At 34.7% G+C, this 13,394-nt stretch overlaps 1 protein-coding gene across 2 annotated transcripts in view; it reads right to left on the bottom strand.

The window, feature by feature from the left end:
- The window catches only part of LOC126867987 (protein timeless homolog), a 264,044-nt gene that overhangs the window by 193,438 nt on the left and 57,212 nt on the right, over window positions 1-13,394 (bottom strand). The window lies entirely within an intron of this gene.

Raw genomic sequence — 13,394 nt, 5'->3', positions numbered from 1 at the left:
TTAAAATACCAAGGAAAGTGCTATTTCTTTATTGCTGCGCCGACCTAGATTCATCAGATCTTTGTCACGCTGCGTAATATCTGACCAAGCTCCGAAACACTTCGAATATAAGATACCCCGGTAAAACATAGAAAATGCAAATGTTACCCTGACGCTAACGACACCCCTAAATCTTTAGGAGTTAGTGCACTGTATATTCTAGCTCGCATTTGCATTTCTTAAAAACGAAAAAGAAAAAGAAGAAGAAAACAAAAATTTATCTAGGAATAACGTCGCGTCCTTTGCTCTCCTTGAAAAAATGCGGCATTTATAACGGGGTTTTGATTAATCGCGCCATTGATATCCGAACTTTCTACCATTTGAACACGTACAGCCGATAACTTCCGCCATGACTTTCCAACTCACAAATCAAACGGTCTTTATCCGATAAAGTCCTACCTCGTTATCTCGTAATCATTCGTCCCTTCTTCAAACACGATAATCTGCCTTATTAAATTTTCCTAGTGTATAATAGCAACAGATTTAAGCATTGAATTACAAATTCGAATAAATTTAGGATTACACTACATTACGTATAATTATATTAATACAATTGCCTTAATGAATATTAAAATTGTAATTAATATGTAAATATTATTTTTCATATATAATTATTAAAATGTATTGCAAACGTAATTATTAAAATTTATTAATTTACCAATACACTTAGAATCATTCATTTCTAAAATATGAGTTTTTATGGAAACAATATACGTTAGGGAAATTTATAAGTTTATCAGGTAATTTCAGAATTCAAGCGATAAAGATCCAATACATCTTCGATGAATTGAAAATAATCGACAAAATAGTAAAGTAAATGAATTAATACACATATGCTTAAAATTATTCCGGGATAAAATTGATTTGGAACAAAAGATGTTTTTATTGACAACCTTTATACAAAATTTGTAATCAATAAAGTGAGCCAAATAATTTTTTCCGAAAATCATTACAGATATGGATTTCATTCTTTCTTTTTTTTTCAGGTTCAATGACTTTATCTGAATAGTTAAACGCGATCCTGAACATTGGAAAGTTTCAAAAATATTGCATGCTTGTAATATTATCTTACACGAAATAAATTATAGTGACCAGCTGCTTCTAACATGTCTCAGCTTTTGATGTCAAAGCTTTAAATAAAGCACCCTTATACTTTTACACCACTCTTGTTACACTTGCTATTCCATGAATGATGAAAAGACTTCTCAAATGCTTCTTTTCCTTAATGCAAAAAAAAAAAAAAAAGAAAGAAAAGACAAAGAAAGAAATGCATTTACGAGCTTATTGCATCACGCAATCAACTTTCTACATTAAGAAAATAATACGTGGAGAACTATTTGGATTTATGTACGTAAAAAATTAATTTACAACCATCTCAGAAAGATCTACTGAGTATTAGCAAGTAGAAAGTAATTCGACATAGAAATATGACAAGCTTTAATTTTATATAGCAAAATAGAAAACTACGTGGCGTAAAACATGCTAAATGTATACGAAGCCTCAAAATGCTGTTTCGATCACTTCAGAGAGTCCCACTGTGACTTATAACCTGTGAATGTATGTATAAATGTAACATAGCCGAACGCCAAAAATCTTCTGAACCACGGATTTCTGCACGTCAGTACGAAGATAAAGCGTTATCTCGGTTGCGAAATGAACATTAAACCGGATAGAGGATAACTGTGACATAAGACTTTGCTGCTGCTGTACTACCGAAACGAAATGGAGACCGTTCCAAAGAAGAATACGCGAGCATATCCATTTTCAGCATAGAAAAGAACAACCATTCGCATCCGCTTCAGTTCCCTCCTCAACAGCGGCCGAGTGCCTTGTTTCAGACCAGACACGTTGGAAAATGTACATACAGACGAATATAAATAGGAAACCAGAAATAACGAAGGCCTTCCGCAATGTAGAATTTAGATAGCTACGTTATGGTGTTTCGCATCCATCAGCTGATCCGGTAAATACCTAAACGAAAGTCTACATGTAACTATCGGATTTTGTATATTTGGCACGCAAATGGTACTAAAAAATATTCTATATAAGAGTCGACAATTTTTCATTTTTTTTTTTTTTTTTTTTGTTTATAATCACCTGACACAGCGAATAGTTTTTCTTCTTCTCTTTCTACTTTCCATTACAGCTGTACGATATGAAAGCTGTTATTCACAAATAAAACTTGGAATGAAAATCAAACTGCACTATGTCATTTGCCTTTTGCATAACAATTTCTACTTCAGTCCACTTGGATTCCAGACAATGGCTGTAAACAATAATTCTTCAAATTGTACATATTTCTATGATCGTTCATTTAAATCTTTAGAGATCAACTGTTTCATTGTTATAAGCCCCCATAAGCGTTCGTTTACTATGAATAGCTACAGAAGCTTGATAAATTACCTCGTCACACGCTATCAATCCTGATTGGTATTCGATTATTTTGCAAATAACAATCTATAATCTCATCACGGCTAAAGATAAGCGAAATACAAGTCAAGTCATTAATCCTTTCGTTGTTATGGATACCTATAAATGCTCGGAAAATCCTTCCATTATACGCAATGAACGTTTAACGAAGCTCAATTATTCTTCGAAAACTGATCCTCCAAGGATTATTTTCTCGATAAAAATTTGCTTACAAATTTAATACACTGTATTTTATATATTGATTTAAGGGCAAATAAAACAAATTTATGATTTCTACCGAAATAGTTTTATATTTTATGTCTTAAAAAGAAATATGCTAAACTTGAGGCTCTTCGTCTGTGCGATAAACCAAAGTATATAAGTTTTACGTAATTTATTTAATGAAGATACCTAAATCTTGCACATTATTGAAACAGAAATTTATCATAGAGAAACCGTCAAATACAGGAATATTGAACGAATTTTTAATCTCGAATTTCTCGAAAACGAAAAACATTCTATCTTTTTGTTACCATCTTTTGTATACCATCTTTTTGTTAGTTATACTGGTGCTTACGCGATATTGTATAGTAGCATTTGTGAAACTTGAAAATATATATTGAAACAGATCTTTAGAGTAAATAATATATTGCTGCATATACAGTGTATATGAAATTTACATGGAATTTTGTATGAATTTTAAGAATGACTCCTTGAGTAAGATTAATTCCTGTATGTATCTTACATTATTCCTCCGTAGACTTTATATGGAAATGTGTTCAGTTACGATTTCTTACTAATACAATAATATCCTGATTTGACGAAAAATTCGACTGGAAATTGAGAAAATCTAATATACAATTTTCAGGATCGTGCAATATCAGCGACAAAAGTTTGATGCGCAACGTAGTGTGATACGTATTTTCTGTCCCTCCCAACTTACGGTGTAAGCCTTCGGACTTTCGGTGCTAGAACATTATCGTTCAGGATCGCGTCTTGCTCTGCTGCACTCCTACCACGATAGTGCTTGACACGAATTTTAAAAAATTGTACTGCGCATCTCACTCCCTTGGCACGTCCTACTTTCTAGATAAGAAGTCTTACTTCACCAAGTCGCGTGAATATCAAGGAAGACTCTTAAACACGCCATCGACGTATATTAGGAATTTGTCGACTAAAATTACCACTTGAATATTTAATTGGTGAAATTAGAGTTATACTCGTGTGGAAGTCTCGACGTCTTCGATAATTTTGACGACATTCATGAAAGTATATAAATTCTACGATGAAGTCACAATTTTTAAAATGACGCGGAAGAGTCGTATTTTTTATTCGGAAGCGTTTGCAAGCGCGGATGGTAAAATTGTCGGGCCAAAAATATTTACCTTGTCGGAGTCGGGGCAGTATAAACGGTAGACTGAATTAATCGTGGATTAAGTGCCAGTGAAAAACAGCAGTAAGCTTCTTCTACGTTAACTAGTACTTGTACGTGAATATACTACAACTTGCCTGCCACAGTAGATACATTTTCTCTTCGAGGTTGAGAGAGAATCTGTGTAAATGTTTGGACATTAAGTGACTCGTAGTGTGCTCAATGACTGACATTTCTCCCAAGATATTGTTCAAATGATAATAAAGATTATAAAACGATTTTATATCATTAGATAAAATTGTTTTATTATTAAAATCATAAATGTTGGTTTTCCATGTTTACATCATGTTACATAATTACTATTTGAAATTAATATTATATTTATAATAACTGGAGTTTCTCCTAAATATTATTCAACTGATGATAAGGATTATAAAATATTTTTTTATTATTAAATAAAATTAATTTATTATCGAAATCGCAAATTCTTCTGTTTCCCATGTTTGAATCGTTTTACGAATTAATAATTATAGAAAATTGGCGTTTCGAAGCTTTAAGACAGGTGTTGTAAATTTGATATCCTCCAGGATGTATGTTCAAAACACTGTAGAAATATTTCAATCAGAAAGTAAATTCCATTTAGATTGTTAATCGTTTATGATTGTGCTGTGTTTCAAATACAATTATGGATTGAAAATTGAGTTGAAGATAAAATAAGTAATATCGAAGTCTTTTTTCGTATGATCTAGAATAGAGCATTATTTAAAATATTTCCCACGTTAAAATAATTATAGATATTAAGATATAATAACAATTAAGTAACATTCTACATTGAAGCCTACTTCTATTTTTCACAAAAATAAAAAGCGCAAAAGATTCTAAGAACATATATTCGTAAAATCATTATTTTTAAAGGACGGTTTTCCCAATACTTGAAGAGAACATCCGAAAACTGCAACCGTATGTCGATAATCGCATAACGAACATTTCTCTTCTCCCGTACCTCAAAACGGGGTCAACAATCAAACAATGGAAAATCATTAAAATTCGTTGAAAATAGGAAAATGCAATGAAGCAGGGATGGAGAAAATACCGGGAGTATCGTACAAAATACGAAACACGTTATTTTTTGTTTAATCCGGTAAATTTCTAACGAAGGAATATCAGGTAAAATTGTTCTAAATCCAGAATCATTTGAACTTTGCCAATGGATTTCAACCAGAAGCATTGTCCTCGTTTAAATATTTACCCGACTAGAAGCATCATTGCACGCGTATCGACCTGTATCCTGATCAGAGGTGGATGAGAGCGAAGAGTTGAATAGTGGGTACGGTGACGAGGTGGGAGGAAGAGCAAAGAAATATATCGGTTGATGTCGACATCTGCGGCATCAGAGAAGGGAACGATCCGAGAGAAGGTTGCTGGTAGCAAGAGAGAAAGACGGCGAATCTACGTGGCCCTCTTGCTCGGTGTCTTCTAGAATACCGTTTCCCTCGTTTCTTCGGGTTTCCTCGACGTCTCCACTCCCTAGCAAGAAGAGACATTTGGTGCAGACCATTACCCCAGTCCCGGGTGCCATCGGCCATCAGCAGCGCGTTAAAGCCGCTGCAATTACAAACTCCGACAGTCTCATCCCCCTTTACTTCCACCCACCACTTCCTTTCCTCTCTCTCTCTCTCTCTCTTTCCTCTCTCTCTCTCCGATACTCTCAAACTCCCTATCTAGCTATTCTTCTCCTTCCTACTTCCCCGTTTCCTCTCACCCTTTCGTGGCACGTTTCCATTCACTCTTTCCCTCGTTTCACCCTTTTCCCGACACCAACCACTCTCTCTTTCCGTCGTTCCGGTTTTCTCCTTTAGTCTTTCTGACGCTGTTCCCATTTACATTCGGTCGGCGCTATCGTAAAAGTAACTTTGTAACCGGTACGGCCAGTACCCACCAGGATTCCGTCCTCTATTTCGGCGAAATTACACGTCGCTCGGTGCCGTAGCCTCGAAAGATTTCCCTTATCAAGCGACACTACCGAAATCCGCTCTCTTTTTCTCTCCGTTCGTCTGTGTCCGCTCGCTCGAACGGCACACGGCTTCGGCTAAACCTCGCATTCCCTGATTCCCTTCCTCCGTTCGAGGGCACAACGGAACCGCGAAACTCCGAGTTCGCCCGGACGAAATTGTTAATTTTATATACCGCCTCCCGCTGACCGACCAACGTGCACGGAGTTGTTCGCCGACTGAGAGTCGCAGCGCGACGACTCGCTTGCTCCTACCGCGTCGTCCGTGCCGCGTCTGATGAACCTCGGTTAATTGGCCACGAGCTGCACGGACCAAAGCGTCGAGTCTGTGAATTGTTACTAATTTCTGTTAATTTATGTCGAAATTTCACGTACGCTCGTGAAACGTCGTATAACGAGAATTAAAACTGTGGAATAACCGAGCAATTTCAACGATACGACTTCGTCGTCAAGAATCGAACGTTCTAACAAATTGTTCGAAGTCCGAAGATCTTTGAAGGATGAACCTTTGAAATTACGGAATCATATCAATCGAAATATCCTCGAAACCAAAGAATTTTATTACATATTATTGCTACGACCTCTTATGTTCAATTATATCCTTCCGCTGATGACGATTACGCAGTTCTTAGAATTGAAGCAATTATCATCGTTATTACGTTATGAGCGCTGGAAATCTAACAAGCCTGAATTTAGTCAGGGAAACTTGTGAAAATCCAATTATCCACGAACTTTGGACCGGTAGTACAACTACAGGTATAATTCGGTACAGAATCCTCTTATTACATATCGACCGATTTCGCGATTAACTCTTGATTTGCTGAATCAACTATGTTCAAATTGATCGGCGAAAACAATTTATTTACATGTATTCTTAAGACATCTACATGTATTCTTAAGACATCTACATGTATATATTAATATGTTGCTTGCTTACTGAAATCAACTTATGAACTGAACTTTTTCAGATAGATGAGAGTATGTACCGCTTGTTCCGCGAATGATATTTTTAATTTGCATTTTACTTTGTTACCTTAACAAATGGTGCGAATCGTAATTTCATATCGTATTGTGTGATAAAAAATTAAAAGATCTAGAGATTTCCAATATTGTATTCTTACACAGAAAATGCTAATTAATAGTATATTTATATATATCTTATTCCAAGTAATTTTTATATTGAATGTTTCTTTCATTTCTATTAATTTTGAAATTATTCGTATTAATAATTTTGCAATCTACAACCCTAAAATAAGCTTGCATATTATTAATATGAATTCCACACAATAAAAGTAGAAATACGTTGCTGAAAATAATTAGAACTTTTTGTTTTCTATGAATCATAAAGGCAAGACTAAAGTGTAATTTAGTAAAATGATAGGACTTCGCCATTTTTTATATTCCTTGAATATATTTTATGAAATCCACATTTAGAACCAAACGACAGTGTATGTACACTATTGTATCATATGTTATATACGTGTAAAAGAGCATTTTATTTCATCACAAAATGCATGCTTACTGTATAAAGTTTCCAATCTTTCCAATTTCAATCTGAAACATTGAAATTTGAAACGCTCGAAACATACTTTTTAAAAGAAATGCGATATCAAATGCAAATAACCGCAACTAACTTCGTTTCGAAAATAAAAATTTGTAAAAACAAATAATTCATCCGTAAATAATTATTTTATTCATTAGATCTTTCAATAATGGCAACAATGAACAGTGATAATTATGAAAATATCGCTTTATTATTATGATACGTTTCAATACAATATCATTTACTAGCATTATTCATTTTCCCAAATGAAAAGCGTAATTCATTCGGTACGATTCAATCGAATACAATTGTCAAAAATATTATTATACTCCTCGTATCGACCTTTACAAAATATTGTAATAAAAATTCTATTGAATTCGTACAACTTTGTTTTTCCATATTCAAATATCAGATATTCTTTTAACTACGCGACCATTGCGACAGTATCTGCAGAGTAATACACCAGCCAAATGATTTCTTTAAGCATTGAAAAAACAATGATCCTTTTGGAGCATACTCGTCGTATCAGAATTCACTTCAAACATTTCTCAACACACCAGGTGGCCAAGGGTTTCAAGTGATTGTGAAATTGTCGCATCAAAAATGCCAGTGTATGACCATTTCGAGCGATTAAATCATCGTTCGCAACTGCCGGCTTTAAAGTGACGTGAATTTTCAGGTCAATTTACAGAGCACTTAATCGAACGGATGTGTTTGAAGTCAGCGTTTGCGCTCGTCATCGAATCGTTTGTTTCGAACGGACCGATAATACCGGGATAAATCTTGATTCAGTTATTCTACTCTGATACCTTGTGTTTTCCAGCATATTCGGCTGCGATCATGGACGCGAGGCTGAAGAGCTTTTCAAACGCAATGGCACCCCATAAATGCAAACTAGGAAAGTGAAGAAAAAGGAATAATACTACGCTCTGTTTTCCGAATTCCATGCCAACTTTGTTATTATACATATGTATTGAATCTGTTTCTATACAGAAATGTATTTTTAGACAACTTCAATTCGGATTCGAATTAGCAAAATTACAGGCACACAAAGATACATCAGATTAAGTAATTGAATTATGCAAATTAAACGTGGAACATAAACACGCAGGACGTGCAACAGTTATCATGTATATATATCGAGTATATTCCTCAATTAATTATCTTTGTAATGGATGCATAATCAAAATTCTAACAAATGGAAGAGCTTCGATTTTAGACATGTCGTTGTTAATGTTACTATCGACACAAATATATTTAGATATAGTAACATTTCAAAATCTCAGTCGTTTTAATATTATTCAGCATTTAAATACATTAACTCTTATCAAATCAAATTCTTTAAAGAATATTGGGGGGAAAGAAAATAAGCATTATAGCGGAAGCGGATTCTCCAGATAAACAACGTTTCGTTGCTCTTGGCACGTTTCCATTGGACAGCTACACTTATTAAGGTAGTAACATATTTTCTCAATGAGTTAGCCTGTGTTCTGAGATATCGATACATATTTTACTCAACTACACTTAACGAAGAAATAAACAAACACACAGCTGGCCAATTCACGATTCTCCAATAATACGACGATTTAAAGTTGTATCTAAAAACTCATACTCTATAAAGTATTACATCTATTACTCACGACAGTAAAAGTATATGTACTCGACATATTTAGTTATAGGATTTGTATCGTATCTTTCTATGAGAATAATTACTTTACAATGTCATTATTAATCCATTGCTAATAAATATATTTAAAAATCCACACACTCATCCAACATTATGTAATAATATAGTATACAATACTGTAGTATAAATACTAGTTTTTCTACTAAATGTCGCTTTGCAATAAACGTTTTGTAAATTCTATTCTACACATTTTTGGATCGATCCCAAATTTTTTCAATATGACACTTCATTAAGATCCGCATTTCAAAAAGTTCCATATAACGCAGATAACATATATTCATAAAAGTTTTCCGTGCCAAATATTCGAATACTTAACCACTGCAAATGGTATGTGTTTGCAAGTTTCTCCTATTACCTGTAACTAAACCTCTCAGGAACATCTATGAAATGAGCTATCAAGACACAGCATTGTCGTTAACTGAACCGTCTTAAGTCTGCGAAATCCATAAATCTAAGCTTCCAAACGCATCGTAAACGTTGGGATATTGGCTGCACGAGGGAAACGAAGGAATCCGTCATACAGATGCATCTATAAGCGAAGTTTCATCGCAAATGTTTGGAAATATTTCACGAGAGATAGGTTTCTCGATGGAAAATCTTCAAGCAATAAATTCACGAACGAAACTGATGTTTAATCAAGCTAGAGTCTTCTTTCAATCAGCACCATACACCGGTTCATGAAAGAATTTGTACGCGTATGTAGAACATTTTTATTGAAATTCTAATGAAACACGATCGTCGTGGTAGTATTGATAAAATTTGAAACCAATCAGAAAATGTATATAGAAATGACAAAATATTTGTTGCAAACATATAGAAAATCAATATACAGCGTGAATAGTCATCTTATATTAGAAATATTAAATATGTATGCTTCCACTGAATATTGAGGTCTATTATTGTAATGGATAATATTTAAATATTCTTCTAATTGATTATGATTTTTGCAAAATATATTTTCGTACTAAATATTTTGTAAATTTACATATATATCTTTCTTTCTCAGATATTAATATCCGATATATCCAATAATCGCGATAATAGAATCTCGCAATAACGCTAATGAAATTTCAGAATGTTTCGTATCACACAAATAAGAGATTCGTGAAAGATATTTGCAAGTACTGGAAGACTTTCGTCAGCGCCTGTGTATTTGTGGCTTTGATAGATTGACAAGCGTTTAATTTTGAACGATTTCTTGACACCGATATCCACGGTTGAAGTCGAGAGTAAAACGGTTCGCCAACCAAGGCTTGAACCAAGAAAATCCACCTTTTAAGTCCACTGGCTCAAGTATTTAACCATGACCGACGCTAACTTCGTTGGTGATCGTTTGCTCCAATCGAACAGAAATATCAGGAGTACTGGAACCACTCCAAGATCACGTTCGATCGGCCCCACAAGTCCGGCAAGTAGAACAGTAATTCCCAGGAGATTAGAGACGCGGAGAAACTAATTTATGGTAGTCGAAATTCTGCTTGCTGGCGCGTTGCGCTCATGTATGGATACCTAAGGATATCTGTACAGTCTTTATGTACGAAATATACATATACATATGTGCTGGACTTGTTAGAAACGTGGTTTCCGACCATTTACGTCCAGACAGTTGCATTAAAGAGAATATGACACGTCTTTTGGCAAAAGAGTAAAATTAAAGTACGATACGATCACCAGACCGTACTATTAGCAGTTTCTTCTCGCCAATTCTTATTTCATTTTTCCTTTATTTCGATATGTTATCTCAGATGCGAAGAAATTACTTGGAATTACTTAAAAGTTTTTATTATTAACAAAATATTTGTTTGTGGCGTATGCTCAATGATAAAGTACAAATATGTAACTTATTGCTATGTATATGCCAGCAAGCAGAATTTCTCCTAAGTATTATAATTTTTTGAATTATTTCCTATACTCGACCTCCCTTGTATTTCAATATTTTAATGTTATTTTCATTTTAGCAAACAAAAAGGATTTGTGATGTTACAAGATGCTATTTAGCATGAAACTGTGACGAGGAATCTTGTGTACTAATAAGAATGTTTTACGTTACAGAAATACAATTTTGTCGTTATAGAATTGAAAATGGCTAAAAGGAAACAGCAAGACTAAGAGTGGGCTTCTGCTGCAAGTTTCATCAAAGCATCCTGTAGCCATATGACTCAATTCGACTAGTCCTTGAATTGAATAGATAGAAACATTATCACAAGCCAGTTTGAAGGCATAAGTGAAAGCAGCGAATTCACAGGTACAAAGTGATTTCTCAGAGAAATCTGAGAGCTAGCAACCGTGCTCAAACAAGTTTGATAACAAACGCTACAGTTATTTTAATATTGAAAAGTTTAATACACAATGCTCGCCATTGTATATAATATATATTTTTTCAAGTCAATGTTAGAATGTTTCCTATCAATTTGCTTCGGTTACATTAGGAGAAACTACGAGTCAATGACTAAAAAAAAATCGCATTCTCAAGCCAGTAGTGACGTCACAGGACGAGTATTCATTCGTTCAAAGTCCACAGTTTCTATCATTTATTTTTAATTTTGAATTTGTACGAATTTTGAAGCTTTCGACTGGAAACCGCAATGTAGCATTTCGCACACATTTAAATATCAAAAATCTTAAAACATTATAGAATCAAAATTAACAGCAGAAATTTGTAAGTATGATTACACTTGTGCGGAATTTGTTTCACACCAAAATTTTCAATGCCGACTTAAATGCAAATATAATTTGAATATAATATTGTGTCGTATTTTTAGATCAAAATTATAGAATTTCGCCAAAAAAATTCGACCAACTCTTAATGTTTAAATGCACAAACCGAACCATTAAAATAATTTATAAAATTTACCATGGAGAGAATTTATATATTTTAAACATATCCTATTCATATCGTAAGAATAAATGGCAACAAACTTTTTGAAAAATGTAATAGAGAACAAAATATTTGTCATCAACTTGTTATTTTTAACAACATTTCAATATATATTTTAATTCAAAGAGAAGATAATTAACTGACATGCATAGGGAGTACTGAAAATGACAACACGTCAGAGAATGTGAAATTAGTTGACAGTAAATCTCCTTGTCCTTTCGTTCCAAGTACTCTATTCAATCATTCTCGTCTAAGTAGGATTATATCAGCAAAGCGAAAACAATGGCTTCTTAGGCGTACGGATCGAGCTTAAGTGGTTTAAATTTTGACTATACAAACGATTCGAAATTCTCACTCAGTATACCTCCTTAGATAAACCGGGTTTAATTATTCCGTTCGTTGCACTACAAAATTTTCATATGAATTAATCAAATTGTATTCCGATGATATTAATCCACTGTTTAAAAACGATAGTTCGTAGTTATAATCGTTATCTTGATATCGACTTAAAGAAATAGAACTTGCGATAAAATGTTTTGTAACGCGTTACAGACAGTTTCGCCTAAAATAATCGTATCGGCCGAAATACTTTAACAAGATAGAAAGCGTGCATGCTGGGAAAGTAGCTGACCTCTCACCTTATTTCGTGCGAACTGCACCTCAGCTCCTTTGTAATCCCAGCACGCGAATCGAATTTAAGAAAGCCAGCGGCTAGCAGTTCACAAAGCTGCTAAAGTTCTAGTTGCACTTTCTATATGTGTGGCTGCTACAGGATGAATGCTTGAAGAAATTGTTACGATTCTCTCACGTGCTATTTGCTGACGGGAATATATGTGCCGTTAATAAATGAATAAAAGAAACCTCGACGTACATGTAACGATAACGCATGCGACAACGTCTACGGGAAAACGGACGAACAAAATAATCTGCTCGTAAAGATTCATGTTTCAATCGAGATTCATACTCGACTCGACGATTTTTACCTGTCGACGATTTTAAGCGATCGTTGATCGAAGAATATCCAAGTTCGACTAACGGCAGTAATTTTAATCGATGTCCACGTCATTCGTATTTACCTGTTTGATCTTGTAAATGGAGCACAGGTTGGTGGGTGGAAATACGGGCATCAAGGAAGAGGAGTCGTTTCGTTTCTTTACGGCGAATATAGCGGAAGCGGTGAATAGTTTGGCTATGCGTCTTGGAAATCCCAGCACGCGAATCGAGTTAAAGAAAGTCGAGGCGAGTCAGTCAGTCAGTCAGTCAGACAAGCAGCCGGTCGTCAACGGTGGTAGTTGGTGAAATCGCAGGATACCGGCTCTGCTCGTCAGTACCCTGTCAGAGGACGCAAGCGCGCTCGCGCCCCTTATCGAGTTCGAGAGCAAAAGCGACGAGTGCCGGTGGTAGTAGATGTATATATCTATAGAACGTGCATGGGAATAGGTGGGAGAAACGGAG

This window comes from Bombus huntii, chromosome 7, assembly GCF_024542735.1.
Source record: "Bombus huntii isolate Logan2020A chromosome 7, iyBomHunt1.1, whole genome shotgun sequence".
In the NCBI taxonomy this organism is placed as follows: Eukaryota; Metazoa; Arthropoda; class Insecta; order Hymenoptera; family Apidae; genus Bombus; species Bombus huntii.
Note: the sequence above shows the minus strand (reverse complement) of the source record. Positions and strands in the feature narration are given on the sequence as shown.